At 42.0% G+C, this 21433-nt stretch overlaps 1 protein-coding gene across 2 annotated transcripts in view; it reads right to left on the bottom strand.

Annotated features, from left to right (window-relative positions):
• The window catches only part of CDH18 (cadherin 18), a 315976-nt gene that overhangs the window by 238694 nt on the left and 55849 nt on the right, over positions 1 to 21433 (bottom strand). Inside the window, exon 1 of one of the 2 annotated variants that reach the window (XM_087721990.1) lies at positions 5874 to 5968. The exons of the other annotated variant lie outside the window; for it this stretch is intronic. The gene's annotated coding sequence lies outside the window, so the exon portion shown is untranslated. Of the gene's footprint in view, positions 1 to 5873; positions 5969 to 21433 lie in introns of those variants that run through there. 2 annotated transcript variants of the gene reach the window in all.

A 21433-nucleotide genomic window follows, 5' to 3' on the forward strand; every position in this document is an offset into this window, starting at 1 on the left:
GGGTGATTTTAACTTATGCAATAAAATAAAATCCAAAAATCTTGGGTAATCCAAGATTACACCTATCCTCCGCGAGCTGTCTCCGGATACGCTTACCGATCAGTCTCCGGATATGCTTCAAGGTGCTAGTCGTAACTTATAAAGCCCTTCATGGTATTGGATCTGGGTACTTGAGAGACTGCCTGCTGCCAATTACCTCCCAAAGACCCATTAGATCGCACAGGGTTGGCCTCCTCCGGGTTCCATCCACCAGCCAATGCCACCTGGCTATTCCCCGGGGGAGGGCCTTCTCTGTGGCAGCTCCGGCCCTCTGGAATGAACTCCCCGCAGGGATTCGGACCCTCACCTCTCTCCAGGCTTTCCGAAAAGCCGTCAAAACCTGGCTTTGCCGGCAGGCCTGGGGGTGATGAGTTCCCACCCCTCTCAACATGTATGGTTGTGCGACTGTTGCCTATTTTTATTATTTGTATTTTGTCTTTTATGTTCCCCTTTTCCCCCCCTTGAATTGTTTGCCGCCCTGAGTCCTCCCGGAGAAGGGCGGCATACAAATAATAAAATACAAATACAAATACAAATAACAACCAATTCTCTCCCAATGCATGGAGATGATAGCAACAAAAGGGCCCTCAATTACTGTAATGAAATGATGTTTTTAAATCCTCTGTATATGCGTCAGTGCAATGAATACTACGAAACTATTTATTTGTTGAATACTAAAAACAATTCATTTATTAAATGAACACTACTATTTATAATACTACGAAACTATGTATTCAGCCTAACAATTACCTGAATCTCACATTTACACACGACACACACTTGTATGTGTGCATATATGAATGTATATGGGTGGGTTCTACTTTCTCTCCTCGATGCTGAGCTCTTTCCATTAAACTCTTGGGTGGGGGAGCAGTCTTTCTCAATAATTAAAATGGGAATGTCCTTCCACGAAGCCACCATGACCATCATCAACAAGCCAATTTCCCACTCAGTGCAAGCAAAAACTCATGTACTTTGGAAGGAAGGAAGGAAGGAAGGAAGGAAGGAAGGAAGGAAGGAAGGAAGGAAGGAAGGAAGGAAGGAAGGACGGACAATACTTGGCAAAGTTGTGAAAAGTAAAAAGGGAAGATAATGAATAAAATGAATGGCTCGGGGAAAACCAAATGAACATCTTTGGAAAATTGTCTTTAGGAGCAGGTCCAAATTTGTCAACTACCAGTCAAACGCAACTCAGTGATATATATAATCAACATAGGTAAAGGTAAAGGCTCCTCTTGCATATATGTGCTAGTCATTCCCAACTCTAGGGGGCGGTGCTCATCTCTGTTTCAAAGCCGAGGAGCCAGCACTATCCGAAGATGTCTCCGTAGTTATGTGGCTGGCATGACTAAACACCAAAGGCACACAGAACGCTGTTACCTTCCCACCAAAGGCGGTACCTATTTTTATAGCAATAGCAGTTAGACTTATATACCGCTTTATAGGGCTTTCAGCCCTCTCCAAGTGGTTTACAGAGTCAGCATATCGCCCCCACAGTCTGGGTCCTCATTTCACCCACCTCGGAAGGATGGAAGGCTGAGTCAACTCTAAGCCGGTGAGATTTGAACCGCCGAACTGCAGTTAGCAGTCAGCTGAAGTGGCCTGCAGTACTGCACTCTACCCACTGCGCCACCTCGGCTCTTTCTTTTAACTTTTCTACTTGCATTTTTACATGCTTTCAAACTGCTAGGTTGGCAGAAGCTGGGACAAGTAATGGGAGCTCACTCTGTCATGCAGCACTAGGGATTCGAACCGCCGAACTGCTGACCTTTCTGATCGACAAGCTCGGTGTCTTAGCCGCTGAGCCACCGCGTTCCACTATAATTAATTTATCTCTTGTTTAATGCTCAAAAGAGTGTACAATCACTTAATCAGAGAGCCACTGACTATGTGGTTTGAAGTGAGGAGATTTTTCCCCCCAACCTCTTCACTTCTAAAATGAGACCTTCTCACATACCTCGATGAAATGAGTTAAAACCTAAAAGTGGCAGAGGTACTACATCTCATTTTATGATTCCTACTGTACTGTATGTAACAGTGCAGATGGCTTGTTTTTTTGCCTCTTTGATTTCACAGTAACCCAGGAAAGCATATAAATTCTTAACTTTCAAATGCCAGATGACTTGATAACCGTTACTGGAATGCACTGTTGTTTTTTTTCCATTTTGTTTTTATTGTGTTTTTATTTTATAATCCAAAATTGGTAAATTTAACACTTTTTGTTATTATGTGTGATGGGTAGCTATACAAATTTGATTAAATAAATAAACAAACCTTTATGCCTTTCCCCTATTACAATCTATTAATATAAACAGAAGTTGCACCTTATTATTAACAAAGTAGAAATATTTTCTGATTTTCCCAAAAGTTTATGTGTTATAATATAGCAATAGCAATAGCAGTTAGACTTATATACCGCTTCATAGGGCTTTCAGCCCTCTCTAAGCGGTTTACAGAGTTAGCATATTGCCCCCAACAACAATCCGGGTCCTCATTTCACCCACCTCGGAAGGATGGAAGGCTGAGTCAACCTTGAGCCGGTGAGATTTGAACAGCCAAACTGCAGAACTGCAGTCAGCTGAAGTAGCCTGCAGTGCTGCATTTAACCACTGCGCCACCTCGGCTCTTACAAATATAACATTTGTGAAAGTTTATTCAGAGTTATTCACCATAATTACATCTCCTTTTCAATTCATCTTCAACAATGTTATGGTTTATATCAACATCGCTGATCAGAGGTTTCATGCCATCTTTACAAAGTGATAATCAGATAAGAGCTGAAAGTACTAATTTGTTCAACAAACATGGAGAAGACAATTCCACAATTACACCTTAACTTCTATCTATGAGAAAGATGACTCAAGGATAGCCTTCTCAATTACAACCAGTCACTCCATTAATCTACTGCCTTGTATTGTCCAATGGTGCACAATAGTGGAGACTTTTTTAGTCAGGGCACCCAATTTTAGAATACTGGTTTGTTTAATGTCTGCCTTTGGAAATGCAGCAAACAACTGGAAAGTTTTTAAGAGTATGTAGCTTGAAGATATCATGCTGATGGTATCAATGTATGTTCTTTTTGTTTTTTTAAAGAATTTGTTAAACAATATTAGTCCTCCTGAAAGTATAAAGAGCCGAGGTGGCACAGTGGTTAGGGTGCAGTACTGCAGGCCACTTCAGCTGACTGTTAAGTGCAGTTCAGCGGTTCAAATCTCACCGGCTCAAGGTCGACTCAGCCTTCCATCCTTCCGAGGTGGGTGAAATGAGGACCCAGACTGTGGGGGCGATATGCTGACTCTGTAAACCGCTTAGAGAGGGCTGAAAGCCCTATGAAGCGATATATAAGTCTAGCTGCTATTGCTATTGCTATAAAGACAAAGGTTTGGGTAGAAATAACTTAAAAATGGTAAAACAAAATGATTCAAGGTCTTGATGTCAAATCAAATATTAATGTAATGATAAGGTCATTTTGTGGTCTTAAAATATCCGCCATTATTAAGTTAGTAAAAAAAAATCACTGATATTCAAGTCTACCAATTTTTCCCGTTCTATATTTAAAATATTTTCCCACGCACATAGAAATGTATGTTTACAAACATTATTAATAGTTTTTTTACAACTGTAGCAAACTAAAATATATCATTTTAATGGAGTTTCAGAATAATGAATTTCTACCTATGAATAGGATTGATGCACAGTGTGTGTGTGTGTGTGTGTGTGTGTGTGTCTGTGTGTAGTAATTCATCTATTTCAAGTTAAAATAAAAAAGATAATCAGGTTTTCATTCATCTTGTGATAACAGGTGCTTCACCACATAATGCTTTTTTTTTTTTAACTTCTAAGCAAATCTAACTGACTTCAGTGAGGCTTTCTCCAGGTAAGTATGCCATGACTAGCAGCTCCAAGGAAAATATTGCCACCACTAGCATGCTTAATAGAACTTACATTACTGGTACAGTTGTGAGAATCCAATGTATAGGTAACAAACAAGAAGAACATTGAGAAATGTCATTGAGTTATCACCAGCAGAGTGAAATCTATACCTGTAATATTATTACTAGCAACCACTTTACATATCACTTGTAAAGAGAGGGAGGGAAGGTGGGAGGGAAGGAAGGAAGGAAGGAAGGAAGGAAGGAAGGAAGGAAGGAAGGAAGGAAGGAAGGAAGGAAAGGAGGAAGGGAGGAAGGGAGGAATCTAGAAAGATTGTTGTAATACAGTGCTGGATGCTGATAGATCCAGCCTTGAAATAGATTTCTAGATTTCTAGATATATAGCCAAGCTTTCTAACAGTGAATCAAACATCTATTAAATCATGTTTACACCCTCGTACAGTGCTCTGGTTAATAACTGAATTTAAGGCAATGACTTTGTTAAAATTAAAGAAAATGTATTACTGGGCAATTATTTTTAACTTATTTTTAACAATCCAGCAAAGTTAAGCACTATTACCTTCAAATGCTTAGAAGGAGAAAGAATAAGTAAGTAGAGGCTTGAATGTCATTCACTGAACTCGGTGGGATTGAAACATATTTAAATTTAGCTAGATTGAACCCAGCTCACTCTTACTTCCTCAAAACTGTAACCAACCACTTTATGATTTTACATACAAATTAGGAAAACGAAGGTAGTACTCCGAGGATGATGCTCGTTGCAAATTCCTGCTCAACTCCTTCGCGCGGAATACATTAAGATTTTACACACACACACACACACACACACACACACACACACACACACACACCACAAACCCTTCCAGTAAGCACGACGTTTCCTTAAGACTGGCAATTTAGAAAGAACACAGCTGGCCCCTTTTCCAGGCCAAGACTCTCAACTGAGACGGGTACCATGAGCTAAAAGATTGTCGGACATCCTCGCTTGCCTCTCTGTCTGTCTCTCCGGAGCCTTCAAATTATTTCCGCAGCCCCTCACAGTTCCCCCTCCCAGTTTTGCACGTATGGTCTTTTTTTTTCCCTTTCCCTGTGGCAAAATTGGGACAGGCTTCTAAGCGCATCTCCTTTCCTTCCCAATGTCCTTCTCTATCCGGGAGAGAAGTAAAAGGCACAGAAAGTTTGAAAGCGTTGGGAAGAAGGCGCTCCCGGCAAGCCACCCTCCTCCTCCTCCTCCTCCTCCGCTGCATTTTTTTAAGGGCAGGGGAAGGAAGAGGAAGAGAGGGAAATTCAGCACCATGGAAAGCAAGATCAATGGGGGGACTCAAGGAGGCTTGCCTTCCCATGCACGGACCGGGCAAACCGTCGCTTTTGCTAGCGGCAACTCCGCACATGCGCCCTCTTCTCCTTATCGGATCTGACTGACAGCCCCACTCCGCGGGGTGCACGACCCCCCCTCCCCCCTCCAATGAAGAGCGGCACCGACATTCACGAGTGGGGCGGGGGGGGGGGGTTGAGAGAAAAGAAGGCAAAATTTCATGCAGGCACAATCCAGCCCCCGGGAGAGGATGCTCCTCTTCCTAACCCCCCCCCCCCTTCTTCTTTTTCTTCTTCTTTTTACCGGTAGCTCGCACTAAAAAAACATTCTGGGCTAAGCGAAAACCACCGCAAGCGAGGGAAGGGTGAAGGCTCTCCGCAGCTCTGGGGCGAAAAGGCAGAAAGAAGAAGAGGCGAGAGGGAGGGAGGGAGGGTGGAAGAGGAGAAGGGAGACACACCACGGCCGTGCCAAAATTGCAAGGCGCCGATGCCCCGACCTCAAAGCATCTCTCTGGCACTGCATGGAACTGGGTAAAGGGCAGCCTCCCGTTTTGCCCTGCCGCGGAAAGAATGCGTAGATAAGGAGGAGGGTGGGGGGGAAAGGGTCGTTTCATTTCAAAGCCTTACCTTAGCTGGCGTGCCCTACACTGGTGACAGGGAACTTTAAGGGCTATAAGAGAAGAGGAGGGTGGAAGACAGAAAGAAAGAAAGAAGGAGAGAGAGAGAGAGAGAGAGAGAGAGAGAGAGAGAGAGAGAGAGAGAGAGAGAGAGAGAGAGAGAGGTGGAGGGAGGGAGAGAGAGAGAGAGGGGGGGGAGGGAGGGAGGGAGGGAGGGAGGGAGAGAGAGAGAGAGAGAGAGAGAGAGAGAGAGAGAGAGAGAGAGAGAGAGAGAGAGAGAGAGAGAGAGAGAGAGAGAGAGAAACGGAGGTGTGAGGTGTGGTGGGGTGATGAGGAGAGAGAAGGAGACTTGTATCCCCCTATGCGCAGCTGCTCCCAGTCCAGGGAGAGAGCGCGATCGAGAGGCGCACTGGATCTCAAGCACTGGGTTACCTCCAAAGGAGAAAAAAAAATGCTCCTAAAGCTGCTGGCTCGCTTTTGGCTTTCTGCGGCTCGGGAAAGCGGCGCTGATTGGCCGCCGCCGCCTGTCTGTTTGATTCTCGCCGAGCCACGCAGCCTTCTCCTCGCCACCCCTCTCTTCCCCTTCCCTTCAACCCGGCTAGGAGACCCTCGCGCGTTCGGCCGTGGGCGTGCAAGCGGCGGGAAGGGCGATCCAGCCCGGCATCCTCGCTTTAGCCTTTCCTCGCAGTCTCTACCGCCGCTGAAATAGAACTGAATCGACTGCATAGCCAGCCAGCCAGCCAGGGATTTGTTCAGCAAAATGAGAGAGATGGGGGGGGGGGGGACACAGAAAAAAAGATGCTTAGGCATCAAGTGCGGGAGGAATTGGCCAGGAGGAAAGCACACTTTTAGGAAACATGCTCCTGTTTTGGAACAATTTCCAGAGAGACTAGAGAGCAAATATAAGCAAAGTAGGCACCAGGATTAAAGACATACCTTACCTGTATCTTGCAAGGATACAAGCCAGAACATCTACTTCTAAAATAATATTTTTTTTAAAATGAGCTAGAAAGAGTGGAATGCGTTAAAGATAAAGATCATGTTTAAGAACATTTTCATCTACCCATTTGTTCTGAAAAAAAAGATTGGGAAGAAAGGAGAGAACAATCTGGGTCTTTCCATCTGCAATATGTCAAACCAGCCCCTGTCCTTTCATACCTGTACTAAGGTTAGACACTTCCATAGGCCATAAGGCATTTGGACATATTTGGATAACCAAATATGGTTAATAATAGCCCCCCTTAAGAATTCAATCCTTGAGTTGGAATTAAGGCAGGGGATTCACTCCAGAAAGCTTCTTCTGTTCCTTTTCCATCAAGCCATGTCCCCTGATACTTCCAGTTAACAGGCCAGGGCATGCTCTCTTCCAGAAGCAATCCTAAGTGGGAAGGCTTATTTATGATTTCCGTATAAGACAGAAAGAATCTTTGCTTCGTGATCTTGGAGATTTTTCAGTTTGATAATGATAAAGATGACTTAGGCAATTATATCTAGGAGGAGGGGGAAAAAAGATGATTGAAAGCAGAACAATAATATGAATTTCAAAAGTCTTAGCAAGAGTGAACAGGACCAGTCCCTCCCCCCCCCCAAAAAAAAAGATTGTGAAGCTTTAAAAAAAAAAAAAACAGTTGCAGAAACAAATCTTTGGAATGATAACAAATATTTCTTTGAAAGGGATTTGTTTGCCAAGGGTGCAAAGGGCATCTTGCACAGCATCGGGCAAGATTCCCTGGAGGGATCACAGCATAAAGCAGTGCCACAACAGGGCAGGCCTTCCACAGTCCTCCGCAGCCTTAAGGCTGAATCCAAAACTACACCCTCTTTGTTTAGAGTTGCTGTATTTGTAGGAGACATTGCAGTTATTTCGCTAGAAGGACAAAACTGGGTGGGGTGGGGGGAATGCCCATAGTTGGTTCTTTCTGGCAGGCAGGACTGAAACAAAATCTCAGCCATTTTCTTCTGCAGAACCTTTTTCTGAGCACACTCATGACCACCTATCAACCACCAGAAAATGCCCATCATTGATTGATCCATAATTGTTATTTGTGCATTTATTTTTCTCCGGGAAGAATTGTTTACAAGAGGAGTTTTTTTTTAAAAAAAAAAGAAAGGTGTATTTAAAACATTTAAAAACAGTAAAGCCCTAACGCTTATAAACAATAAACGCCCCAAATAAACCAACATCTCGGTTAAAAAAAAAATGAGCAAAAGAGTAGACAAATTAAAAGCAGACTAAGGTCAGTAGCAGAGGTGGGATTCAGCAGGTTCTGACCAGTTCTGAAGAACCCGTAGCGTAAATTTTGAGTAGTTCAGAGAACCGGTAAATACCACCTCTGACTGGCCCCGCCCCCATCTATTCTCTGCCTCCCGAGTCCCAGCTGATCGGGAGAAAGTGGGGATTTTGCAGTACCTTCCCCTGGAGTGGGGAGGGAATGGACATTTTGAAGTATCCCTCCCCAGCCATGCCTACCAAGCCATGCCATGCCCACCAAGCCACGTCCAGAGAACTGGTAGCAATAGCAATAGCAATAGCAGTAGACTTATATACCGCTTCATAGGGCTTTCAGCCCTCTCTAAGCGGTTTACAGAGAGTCAGCATATTGCCCCCAACAATCTGGGTCCTCATTTTACCCACCTCGGAAGGATGGAAGGCTGAGTCAACCCTGAGCCGGTGAGATTTGAACCGCTGAACTGCTGATCTAGCAGTAGCCTGCAGTGCTGCATTTAACCACTGCGCCACCTTGGCTCATTTTTTTTTAATCCCACCTGTTAGGGGTATCTCCGTTGGGAGACAGAAAGTAGTGCAGCGGAATGTACAGCTAGAGAGAAAGAATGTTGCTAGTAGAAGCACACGGATAGAGTTTCAGACACTGCTAGTAAAAACAAGTAGCTTTACTACTGATAATTGCTTCACAAGCAGTGATAGTAGATATTAGTACAAACACAATTCAAAGAACAAACAATAGCTTACAGTCACAGTTCACATTCCAGTCATCAAGCATAGGACAGGCAGAGAGAGTGAACTCTCTTGACTCCTACTTATAGTAAAGTTAATTACACCCGATAAGTACATCCACTCATTTAAAGCAACAATGACCAAGCTGAGTTCAATGTAGAGATATTTTAGACTGTGATTGTCAAAAAGTTATACCATGTATGGTCTCTGGGAAGTCGGGGGGAGGGAAGGGAGGTGGGGATCTAGGGGGAGGGGGGGAGGGGGGAAACATAATATGTGTTAAATTTTAAAGTACATGATTGCACCTGTATACTGTGGCTTTTTAATGTTAGTGTTAAAACAGAACAAACCGAATATATTGGAAGGTAATAGAAGTATACCGAAGGGAGGAGCTGAGTGAAAGAAGAAGGAGGGTGGAGAGAGTGAGAGAGAGGAGGAGGAGAAGGAAGGGAGGGAATGGATTAAGAGTGGGAGTGATAGGGTTAGGGTTAGATAGAGGGGGAGGGGAAGTAGGTGTAGAGGGGTATGTGAGAAGGAAGAATGAAAGTTGGAGGGGGTTGAAAGAGGGTGTATGGTGGGTCAAGGTGGTATAGTCGGTTTGTATTGCAGGGGGCATTTTCTATATAAGTGAGGGCTGTGTTTATTACTCAATGTTATATGCCCCGGTTATGCACAGTAAACATGTGATTGTATAGAATGAAACGGAAATAAATAAATCTATTTTGAAAAAAATAAAGCAACAATGACCATTTATTATTGTATATAGATATATATTGCCTACCCAACACTAGGAGTATAATCCCAACGCCACCACTGTTAAGTAGACATGTCTTTAATTCTGAAAAAGTACCATATTTAGAATGCTGTCAATCAGAAGGACCTACCTGGTCACCACACTAAAAACTGAAAGCATATGCAGCCCACCCCTTCAGCTGATTTTAATATATGAATTAATAGTATTGGGGAAATAGTCTTTTCAATACCTGTAGGGATTTCTAGACCATTGTTGTTGCCTTAAATTGTGCAGAGTAGCTCTCAGGAAACTTTTTCATGATGGTTGTTATGAGGTCATGTGTAGCTGTTCCACTGACTAATCAACCTGCAACATTCTGAACCAGTTGTAATATATGGACATTTTAACACAGAATGCACTGCATGATATGAGCCGAGGTGGCGCAGTGGTTAGGGTGCAGTACTGCAGGCCACTTAAGCTGACTGCTATCTGCAGTTCAGCGGTTCAAATCTCACCGGCTCAAGGTTGACTCAGCCTTCCATCCTTCCGAGGTGGGTGAAATGAGGACCCAGACTGTGGGGGCGATATGCCGATTCTGTAAACCGCTTAGAGAGGGCTGAAAGCCCTATGAAGCGGTATATAAGTCTAACTGCTATTGCTATTGCTGCTATTGCAGTAATCTAGTCAAGAGATGACTTGGTCCAAATATGGGTGTATTAGTCCTATACTCATATTTGAGTTCATCCTTTCAAATTTGACCCCCAAATTTGACCTCTGTTTTGTTGAGTGAGAAGATAGGAAATCGTTCAGGAATTCTCATTCTTTGGGTGCGTCCATGCAATTTTTTTCTTCTTCCCATCATCTCATTTAAAGGAGCCAACTGGATAGGCTTTAACTGTATCATTTCCAAGTATGGGGTTTGTGGGGAAGGAGAGAGAGAGAAACCAATTTAGGTCTTTAAAACATAAATAAGCAGCAGAGCTTGGGCTGATATTTGGAACTGATTCATCAGCCATGTATTAAGAACTAGTGAAATATGTAGCTATTGCTGGTCCAGATCTGTTTCCCTTAAGAGCATTTTATGTTCTGGTAAAACATCTGCTGAGCCAAGGCTGATTATATATATTCAATTTTGGATAGCACATTATTCATGTGAGTTTCAGGGCTTAATGCTTTTCCCTACAAACTTTTTAAAATGGAGGGGAACTGCCAAAAAATACCTGATGATACCATTACCATACATCACTGGCGTAACTACATCACAGTTACCTGTCCTTAATTTGTAGATTACCCTGTTTGCAATGCATCCTTTGAAAACCTCACAACCTATCTATAACTGAAGTATTTGTGTATGGCTTTTTCCCCTGGAAAGCATCTATTGTTGCTATAACTGAGTGGATTCAGTTTTCTGTTAATCATTTTCTTTCCTTCCATCTTTATCAGCACTGTAGACTTCTTAAGGGGGCTGGGTCTTCACCTGTGTCCAAAACACACAACTCATCCTTGCCTTAGGTGAGACCTGTGGATGGATTTGTTCTACGGGTGAAACTCGAAAAATTAGAATATCATGCAAAAGTTCGTTTATTTCAGTAATGCAACTTAAAAACTATCTACCACTTCAGGAATTTTACTGTCAATTCTAAGGCTGGCTGCTGTGCTTTCTGTCATGAGTTTGATTTTTATATTTAATCTTCTTTATTTAATCTTTATATTGAATTTGTACACTGCGTTCCTTGACTTCATTATTAGATTTTGCAGATCTCTTATATTTTCAGCTGTCGCAGTAGTATCATCAGCATAGTGCAATTATTGATGTCTCTAGGAGTCAGGTGATATACAGATTTAATAAATAAATGTTTCTTCCTCCAATTTTAAACCACGCTCATCTTCTAATCTAGCATCCCTCAACGTATATTCAGCATATAGGTCAAATAAACAAGGAGAAAGTATTCAACCTTGTCTCAGTCCTTTCCAAACTGTCTTGCTATTTTCTGCTTCCTACAGAATAAACTTTGCATACATTTAGTACGATGATTCTGAGACTTTCTGGGATTTCTGCTTTCTGTTGACATGGATAACATCATTAAGGCCTTTCTGCAGCCAATGAACCGCATATTGACTTGTTTGGGTATTCTTTTGCTTTAAGAGCCGAGGTGGCACAGTGGTTAGAATGCAGTACTGCAGGCACTTCAGCTGACTGCTAACTGCAGTTTGGTGGTTCAAATCTCACCGGCTCAGGGTTGACTCAGCCTTCCATCCTTCCGAGGTGGGTAAAATGAGGACCCAGACTGTGGGGGCAATATGCTGACTCTGTAAACCGCTTAGAGAGGGCTGAAAGCCCTAGGAAGCGGTATATAAGTCTAACTGCTATTGCTATTGCTATTGCTATTTTTAATTATTCACCATGCATCATCAATAATGCCATTTGCTCCTTGGTATTTTCAAAAACTAAGCTAGAGCACCTGGCATCTCCCTTTCAATGTAGTGCTCTAATCTCCATTGGATGATCCTCAGCATTATTTTGCTAGCATGTGAAATTACCAATAGGATACAGTAGTTTGCATGTTATACTTCGTCTTTTCTTTGATGTTTATATATAGGCTGATCATTTCCAGTCTGTTGACTACTGTGTCATTCTTGACATAGTTTGATTAGAAACCTTACTGCTTCCTCTTCCATTACCTGCCATATTTCTATAGATATTCTATCATTTCCTATAGCTGTCAAACCTGGTAATGCCCAGAATGCTGATGAGACTTCGACATCTACTACTAGAGATTCCTAAGAAATGTCTTTTAAGATATCTTGAACGTTGATATCTCTACAACTCAGAATTTCGGTATCTTCCTTCCATCTTGTTTGATCTTTCTTGAATCTGTTAATATCTGTTTATCAGTGTCCTTTAATGTATTGTTTCAAGGTTGGAACTTCCTTTCGAGTTTATAAATCTTTTGAAAGGCTTTCCTTATTTTTCCATCTCTGTTTCCATTGTCAGCGTCTTTACAATTGTTGTATAATATTATTTTTGTCTCTTCTATCAGCTCTCTGAAATTCTCTGTTAACTTCTTGCTTTACATCTTTGGCTTTGACTTTTGTGTCTGGCAATTTTTTATCTTCTGTGTGACATCTTCCATTTCTTGATCTTTGGCAAGCTTTTTTTTCACGTTGATCTTTAACAATTTCTTTGATTTCATTTCTCTGATTCCTTATAAATGAGATTCCTTATAAATGAGATTCACTTCCAATAGATAGAAGACAGCATAGACATTTCAATATGCTAAGCAATAAGCAAAATATATGAATGAAGTGATTTATTAATATGTGAATAAAAATATGAATTGGAATAAGTAAAATAGGCTGTCACATCGTTCTTTCTGATTATGAAAGCAACCCTATTCCTTCTTTGTTTTTCAATGTCCATTCTTGAGTTGTAGGCAAGTCTTCCTTCTTCCAGTATTGCGCCACCAACAGTCTTGCTGCCGTTATTAGGTGCAGAATCAAGTTAGTCTCTACCACTGTAAAGTCAGTACATATACCTAGTAAGAATAACTGAGGAGTAAACTTTATCCTTCTTTTAAAGATATTTTGCATAATCCACCATATTTTTATCCAAAATGCCTTAACCTTTTGGCAGGTCCACCATATATGAAAATATGTAGCATCGAGAGAACCACACCTCCAACATTTAGGCTGTACATTCGGATACATAGAAGCCAGCTTTTTAGGATCTAAATGCCATCTATAGAACATCTTGTAAAAATTTTCTCTCAGATTTTGAGCTTGTGTAAATTTCACATTTCTTATCCATATTCTTTCCCATTTGTCCAACATTATTGGTTCTTCAATATTTTGAGCCCACTTTATCATACAATCTTTAACTAATTCTGTTTCCGAATCCATCTGTATTAATACATTATATATCCTCTTTATATGCATTAAGCTTTGATCTCTTATTTGTTTAAACAGATTATCTTCAACTTGGATAAAACCAATTTTTTGATCTATTTTCCACCTGGCCTGTAATTGCCCATACTGGAACCATGTTTGAACTTCCTTCTTTGTTTTTATTGTATTCTAAATAGACTGGCAAATCTGACTGACAATGTTCAAGTCTATTTCAATTTGCAGATGCCTAAAATGCCAATGCATGGTCAATTTATTTCACTTTTCAGTGGTGGGTTTCAAAAATTTTTGGAACCTCTTCTGTAGGTGTGGCCTGCTTCTCCGGGTCCACTGGTGGAACCTCTTCTAACCGGTTCGGTAGATTTGACGAACCGGTTCTACCGAACTGGTGCGAACTGGTAGGAACCCACCAGGGGTGGGTTTCAGGCGGTTCGCGGCGGTCCTCGCGAACCGGTTGGTCGGCGAACCCGGAAGTAAGTAACTTCCGGGAACGCCGAAGGGTCCACCCGCCCGCCCGCGTTTCTTACCCGGTTTTGACGAGTTCTGCGCTTCCACGCATGCACAGGACGCATACGGCGCCTGCGTGATCCTCCAGGAGCAGCTGGAGCATCGCACAGGCACTAGTATGCATGCATGCACTGCACGCATGCACAAGGATGCTGCCGGCCCCGTTCCAACCGAACCCTTTGGAACGGGATGAGAAACCCACCCCTGGAACCCACCTATGGTCCCGATGTTCCCCACCCCAATTTATTTTATTTTTTTTCAAATTTGTAGGCCACCCAGTTCAAAATGAGTCTGGACGTAATTCTATCTACAGTTTTGGATTTCTCCCCTCCATGGTAACATCAGCAACTAGTTTCCCCAAAGGCTTTTAATCTAGGTGCAACACAAACAATATTAGACCTCCAAAAGATGCTCAGCATTTTACGAGTAGTATGTTGAGTGCCATTTGACCTGATGGGACTATCATCTGGCATTATATTGCCAATCACTTTACCTTATCTATCCATGTGGTTTTCTTAATAATATATAGCAGTGGTTTACCACTGCTTTCTCACAAGTGCAGTATGAATAATGCCTTTGCTTTTATTGCTTAAGCAGTCATTAGCTTGTGTTGCTACTTCATGATATAGGTGCTTACTGGCTTTTACTGGGCAGCTGAGATGAGCTTCTCAACTTGGGTGACTCAACTGGAGTTCCATACTCTTGTACACTCCTGACACTTTTTTTTTTTTTTGCTCATCCCTTCTGGAGGCTTCCCTGAAGTCTCCGGAGGGCAAAGAAAACTACCCAACAACTTAGCAGGATATGGGGAAGAGAGGGAATTTGGTAGAGAAAATAATTTTGGATGAAAATAAGTGATGGGAAAAGTACTTTTGTAAGTACTCCTGAAATTAGAATTAGGAATATGTTTACGGAAGGAAGTAAAGGTCAAAACAACAGAGTGGAGGTAAAGGAGGAAGAAAGCACATAAGTAGAAAAACAAGGCTGTTTGAAGCCTTGTTTGCAAAAGGTTTTCTTTTTTTTTGGAAATATACTTTGTTATTTTCCTTTTTCATAACATATAATCACATGTATACTATTACATAGCCAATATCCTATTGTATTAAGTAGTAATTACATCAGTTCCTCTTGTCATCAACGCCCAGAAAGATAAAAACCCATTATTAGCTCTTCTGCTCTCCATACACCTCTTTCTTCTACCTCTCTCCTACCTCCTTTCTTCCCTCCATCATCCTTTTCTACTCTACTTCCCCTTCCTTTCTCCTTCTCCTCTCTCTTCATTCCACTCCTCCTTATCCTCCTCATCTTCCCCCCTTACCCTCTCTCCTATCTCTCTCTTCCTATCTTTCTTCTCTCCTCTGCTTCCCACTCTTCCTCTCATTGGTGTATTTCCGCTTCTGAGCAAACTCCATTCTATGTTGATGGTATTTATGCTTCCATATCAATATACTTAACATATCTTAGTTTTAAAGAAAAAATAAGAGAAGACAGTATACATGTGCAATCATATTACATTAAAATCTAACACCCCTCATCAAGCCTAATATACATCTCCAATATCATCTGCTCTGCATTGAATTTATCTGATTGGATCAAGAAGAAAAGGCTTGCAGCGTGTCCAAGGACACGGTCACAATCATCACCGAGTCATTTACCAAGTGCCTGAATTTTGATCTTTCAACCATGGGGATAAGTGTGAAAAGCAGTCAAAAGTCACTTTTTTTTCAGTGTCATTGTAACTTTGAACAATCGCTAAATGAACTATTGTAAGTTGAGGACTGCCTCTATATGAATGTAAAAAAAGAAATTTTCTATTTAAACAATAGCAATAGCAGTTAGACTTATATACTGCTTCATAGGGCTTTCAGCCCTCTCTAAGCGGTTTACAGAGTCAGCATATTGCCCCCAACAACAATCCGGGTCCTCATTTTACCCACCTCGGAAGGATGGAAGGCTGAGTCAACCTTGAGCCAGTGAGATTTGAACAGCCGAACTGCAGAACTGCAGTCAGCTGAAGTAGCCTGCAGTGCTGCATTTAACCACTGCGCCACCTTGGCTAAACAATAAGTAAGATTACCAACAAAGTACCAACAAAACTCTTTTAACAGCATTCTTGAAGTGATATGTTGGGAAAGAGTTGTCAGAATACTCTGTGGATATCCACGAAAACAAATAGATCATCAAACAAATCAAACCAGAGTTCTCACTCAAAGTACGGATATTTAGGTTCAACTTATCCTACTTCAGGCACGTTACGTGAGGAGCCAGCTTTCTGGAAAAGGCTCTAATGCTAAGAAAGGGACAACAAATCAGAAGAAGATAACCAGCAGCAAGTTTGCAGGGTTGGAAGAATTGAAAAACTGGTTAGAGATCGTTCATCACAATCAGGGCTGATTTTCCTATAGGCTAACTAGGCTTCAGCCTAGGGCCTCAAGATCAAGAGGGGCCCACATTCAAATTGTTAGCAAAATTAAAATTACACTATTCTAAAAACAGTGAACACTAAAACACTGAACCGAAAATAAGGAGAAATTCTACGCATATGACTAATAAACAAACATAAAAATGTATCGGTTAAGAACGTTCCAGTGCCGTGGCAGTTGGGGAGCCCGCACACGTTCCCGGCACCGGCGAGAGGCGCGGCCACTCCCAGTAGCCGCCCCATCGACGCGGAGCCCACCAGCGGCCAGGCAGGTGAGGGCGAGGGGGCCGAGCTGGGCAGCTGAGCGCAGCAGGAGAGGCGGCTGGCCTCGCTGCCTTTGCCACAGAGCAGAGCCGCCCTCCCTCAAGAGGCCAGCTATATATATTGATATATATTGATATATATCACAGTAATGATGTATTTTATTGTCTCTCGTGTAATTTACAAACTTAAAAATGGGAGGTGAAAGGGCCTCATAAGTGGAATAGCCTAGGGCCTCTTTTCATCTAAATCCGGCCCTGATCACAATCCATCTAAATGTTGAGTAGGAATCAAAAATGACTTGATAGCACCAATTATTCCAGTTTATTTTATCAAATCAGTAACCGTGAAAGCAAAAGGAAATACACAAGAAAGATCCAAGCAATCAGAGGCAGGCCTGGGACTATGCTTTTCAAGAAATCCTAACAGGGAAAGTGTTAAGTATAAATGCTACCTCACCTCCCACCCAACAATTTAATTCCCAAAGCTGACTCAGTTCAAAAAAGAGAATGATGCTGATACTGAAATAAAACCTTTGGCATGAGTTTTACCCATATGTTCATTTTAGCAGTCTCTTAAGGGCACAATAAAAATCATAGCCTGAATTTACTGCCAAGGACAGTCCTTATGTAACTATGGATAAATACGCATGTAGATCTTTGTTCTGATCAGCCTTATTTATATGAGGATCGGGAAGTGGAACATGATCACGTCAGGCTTTTAAAAGGTGCTGTTCAAAAGATGCACGATTATGTTAGTATCGATATCACACGGGTTGTTTTCTTCCAAGGTGGCGCAGTGGTTAAATGCAGCACTGCAGGCTACTGCTAGATCAGCAGGTCAGCGGTTCAAATCTCACCGGCTCAGGGTTGACTCAGCCTTCCATCCTTCCGAGGTGGGTAAAATGAGGACCCAGATTGTTGGGGGCAATATGCTGACTCTCTGTAAACCACTTAGAGAGGCCTGAAAGGCCTATGAAGCGGTATATAAGTCTACTGCTATTGCTATTGCTATTCCCCTTTGGGTCCTGCTAAAATCCTTACTTTTAGTCTACAGGACTATCCTCTGTGAGTATTTCTACTGTACGGCATTCAATGGACGTGTATAATTGATGTGGTGTCTTCATTTTTTTTCAGTTCAACTTCTCTCAAAGTATATCCCAATGCTATCTTTTTTTTTCCAGGATACTTTTTCGATATTATACATCTAGACAGGATTGGAGCTTTACCTAGATTTAGGTAAAATTACCTAAATCTAGAATGTGCACCTTGCTGTGCTGTGCAGCAGGAGAGGTATAGTTTGCCGATCCAAATCCAGTGTCAGTTGTAAACAAGTGCCAGACGCAGCTTACCCAGATATCCTTGGCATCCCATCAGAAGTGTAATTAACGTATAAGTGGCAATCCTAGCACATATGCTCTTGGCAGCCCACTGCCCTTTCTCCTAGCCAGGAAGCTGCTGGATTCAAGCAGAAGGCACAAGCTTTGCTGGAGAGGCCCTGTGGGAGAGGGGGCGCTGGGCCTGGCAGAAAACCTGGCCGTGTTGAAAACTATCCATCAGGTAGAGAGGCAATGGGAGAGATTTGGCCATGTTAAAGAGCCAAAGCCATATCATGTTCAGATTTAGTCAAAGCACAACGATACAATCTGATGCCGACACAACATTTTTTAGGATAGACATTTAAAAATATCTGCAAGGAAGGGAGGAGGGAGGCTGGCGTGTTTGATCACACAAAGGGATTGGGTTGGGATTTGAGAGAGCTCAGCTCTCAGAGAGAGAGAGAAACAAACTGCTTTCATTTGCAGTATCATTTGAATTTGGACTTTGGGTTCCATAGTGGTTACATCTGGGAATCAAGGATTCCCTGGCTGTAACGCAGTTAATGGTTCTTATGCAAAAGCGAGAGCCGAGGTGGCACAGTGGTTAAATGCAGCACTGCAGGCTACTTCAGCTGACTGCAGTTCTGCAGTTCGGCTGTTCAAATCTCACCGGCTCAGGTTTGACTCAGCCTTCCATCCTTCCGAGGTGGGTAAAATGAGGACCCAGACTGTGGAGGCAATATGCTAACTCTGTAAACCGCTTAGAGAGGGCTGAAAGCCCTATGAAGCAGTATATAAGTCTAACTGCTATTGCTATAAAAGTTGCTTGTGTTGGGCCATTATATCTATCTTTGCATCTATGTTCCCAACAAAACATATCCACTACCCCCCACCTTTCCAGGGGTATAATAATAATTTTCTCATAAGCTTTCCATTCTGCTTTTCATGCCAGGCACTGAGACCTGTTAGTAGGCAACAACACAAGAAAGATCATAACAGGAAAAGAAAACGTGGCTCATCACATTCTGCCATAATTCTCAGATCAAAACAGGAAGACGCTGGTATAATTATAATGCCTCCATTTCCAAAAATGAAGATTTCTATCTGAACGACTCAATCCTTTGTTACTGACCCCTTTAGTTATTTATGTATTTATTGATCAATTTATATACTAACCTGTTCTGACCCCCTCCTCCGTCCAGTAACAAAAGCTGAGACAAGCGTAAAATGGAATGTCCTTTAATAACAAGACCAAACTCTCGGTGGCTGAAAGCCAAATAAACAAACAGATAAGGACCTTGGCAGCAAGTCCGACAAACCTTGGCAGCAATTCAGACTAACTCTGCCAGCAATCCAGCTGCCAAGTTCGTTTCTCTTTAGTCCAAGCGTTGATTTCTGCAAGAAGGGCGTGGCACAAGCAGTCTCTTTTATAGTCTGGAGAGGAGCCTAATGACCATCAGCTGAGCGTAATTACCTCCTGTAATTACGTAATTGCTCCTGACGCCTAGTAGCCCTTCGATGGCATGCATCCCAGAACAACTCACTGTTGGTTTCTGGATCACTCTCTCTTGTCTCCTCCCCACTGATCCAAGACTCAGGCGCCACCTAGTGGCAAACCAGTCTCTCTGCGCCCTGCTCAGAGTCGGAACCCTGTCCAGGGTCCTCCAGATCCTCCTAGGGCCCCTCGCTGTCGGAGTCTGGTGGCAGCTTCAACGGCTCCTGCTGGGCCACAACACTTACCGGCTCAACATTATTAATTTTCCTTCTTAGAAATAGAACTATAGACTTTTTTCAATTGCACCATGGAAGAGAGTAGATCCAGGGAGGAAGAAAAGCTGACAGATAACATTCCAGCAAGTCACAGCACAATCCTTTAAATCTATACTCTAAATCAGTTCAAAAATAATATCATATCATCGGAGTTAGACACCGTTATTCAACTGTTAAGGAGCCTATAGCATATGAAATGGCAATCTTCCCATTCCTAACTCTAACATCCTGACAAATCAATAAATGTCAAGTATCTAGGCCAGCTTTCCCCAGATCTAGTCTATGCCACATGTTTGGCTCTTTCGCTATATAATCTGTGATGTTGGTATTTGAGTTTTAATGCAGGCAGATGGCAGAAGGTTATAGAAAGATGTTCTGAACGCATCCATTTAAACCACATGCATTATTGAATATGCATTTTAAAGTGAAAGTGATATTTGTATAAGTAAATAGAAATAAAAGCATAAAAACATGTGCACTTAGGGGGGAAAAAAAAGCAAAACACAAACATTTAGTTCCATGAAATAGTACTTGGTGAAATATCCAGTATGTTTGGGGAGTACGACATTTAGGGTTAGCATTTTTTATATTCATCTCTGAATTAGAAGCGCAAGTATTCACATTTATTCCAAATGAATAATTGCCAATGGGCAAAAATGAATCTATTTAAAGATTGCAGAGAATAAGGTCTAAGGTTTAAAATGGTACTTGACAAATTTGGCTGTTGCACTGCAATTTACCAATCGACTTTAATGCCAGTGTTTTATTGGTACAACCTTCACAGTAAGCATTTTCACTATCAATACAGTATTGGGAGAATATGTAGCTGCATTATTTGAAGGTATGAATGGACATGTATGAAATAACAGAGTCTGCAGAGCTATAAACTTACATTTGTTTGTTATATTTGTGCTGATAAATAAAGGGAGACTAGTATAGATCTATTTCAAGCTATTTAGCTCTCATCAGCTAGCCATACCCTTGCTGGGAATTGAACCAGCAAGGGTATGGCTAGCTGATGAGAGCTAAATAGCTTGAAATAGATCTATACTAGTCTCCCTTTATTTATTTATCAGCACAAATATAACAAATGTAACAAAAAGGCAACAGTAAAAAATATTGGGTTTCTGTCTGGATGGTCTCTTGTGACGAGCCGAAGGACAGAGAATGGAAGTGTGATCTTCCTCCCATATTTGGGCATACCAGGGGTTGTGACTTTAAATATATTACATTTGTTTCTATATAGCAGTGAAGACAGATAACAATGGAGACACTATACAATCTTTCTTTATGACCATCCTTTAGTGAGGACCAGCAAGGACCGCTAAAATAAGTTCTGAATTTAGGCCCTTCAAACTTGTAAGATTCTCTTAGGGAAGGGAGGGGAAGCCTCCAGAGGGCGAAAAACGGCTGAAAATCAAGGCTGAAAATCAGCTTGCCAGCGTGTGCATGTACACTGGAGCTAACAGGGCAATGCCTCACGTGCCCTCAGAAATGGCTCTGCACATCTGTGGCATGTGTGCCATATATTCGCCATCACAGCTATATAACAACTCCACTCTGTGAACTGCACTAGCTCCCATTAGATTTCTTGATGCAATTTAAAGTATTGTCAAAATGTTCCCCATTTGTTGTCCTAGTAGGAATAATTTCTAACTGTATCTACAGTGTCTTGCTTATTCGATAGCAAATGTCCTTCC

The sequence above is a fragment of the Thamnophis sirtalis genome, unplaced genomic scaffold (genome assembly GCF_051295495.1).
Source record: "Thamnophis sirtalis isolate CommonGarterSnake01/CBP01778 unplaced genomic scaffold, rThaSir2_p1.2 scaffold_8, whole genome shotgun sequence".
NCBI classification, from domain to species: Eukaryota; Metazoa; Chordata; class Lepidosauria; order Squamata; family Natricidae; genus Thamnophis; species Thamnophis sirtalis.